A 1,244-nucleotide genomic window follows, 5' to 3' on the forward strand; every position below is an offset into this window, starting at 1 on the left:
GATCGATGCAACACGCACTTACGGACATACACTTCTCCAGTTACAACGAAGTCCAAAAATGGGTAGATGAATGGATCGCCTCGAAAGACACCGCGTTCTACCGTCGTGGGATTGCCCTGTTGCCAGAGAGATGGGAAAAAGTAGTAGAAAATGGAGGAAATTACTTTGATTAAGGTATTCATTCATCTTCTCTTTGAAACAAATCGATTTTAGAGACAAAAAACGGCAGAAATTAAGTTTAACACCTAATAATAGCTCCTTTTATATTAAAATTTATTATATAAATATTTAAAGCCGGTCTACAATTACGTAAACGCAGTTGTAAGTGATTGTAGTTGTAAGAACTGACCAATTACAATTGAATATTCTTCTTATATTCGCTTGTAATTGGTAAATTCTTACACCTACAACTACTTGCAACTATGCTTACGCGTAATTGTAAAACAGACTTTAAAACATTTATATTTACCTGAGAATTTTATCCCTGTCGATCTCCTTCCTTATCCGGTATAACCTCCTCCGTTCGTTATTCCCGCGTCGCCCGCCATAAAATTTTCCGGCCCACAACATCACGTGTATATATACACCGTTGGCGTAGAGTTCTAGATTATCAGAGAAGCGCGACCGGCTTATGGCAGTATTGCAAAAGTACTAGAAAATATTAAAAATGGCGTCGAATGGCCAATCATAAGTTTGATTTATTCGGCAGCCATTTATAATAGCGATAAATCAATCTTATGATTGGCCATTTGCGTGTCCAATCAGGACTCGTAACACCGGTTGCGCTTCTCTGATAATCTAGGACTCTACGTTGGCGTAACGGCTCAACCGACGCGCATGCGCGTGAAAAGCGGCCCATGTACCATCACTGACAGTAATATGGAGCAGGGCGTCAAAAACACATTTATTGCGTACCATTATTGTTTGTCCTTTTATTTTGACAGACTAACATAAATTTCCATTTTTTATAATAGGAATGAAGATTACGTCATGCGATTCAATATGTCCCATTCAGGACATGTATCGAGATAAGACTTCCTCTCAACAGATTTTTTCGTTGCCAATCCCATCCAGTTTTCTTTAAAATTTAGCGTAACATATGTTGCTGAAAACAGAACAGGGTGAATTTGATCTTGGGAGAACTCGTAAATTTTCTTTTGCGTCATGTGAACTATATTTGCACTATGTGAAGTATTGTTGTAGTCTATAATAATATTATAGTAGCTATTATAGGCGGGTTCTAA

The sequence above is a fragment of the Wasmannia auropunctata genome, unplaced genomic scaffold (genome assembly GCF_000956235.1).
Source record: "Wasmannia auropunctata unplaced genomic scaffold, wasmannia.A_1.0 LD336085.1, whole genome shotgun sequence".
Classification (NCBI taxonomy): Eukaryota; Metazoa; Arthropoda; class Insecta; order Hymenoptera; family Formicidae; genus Wasmannia; species Wasmannia auropunctata.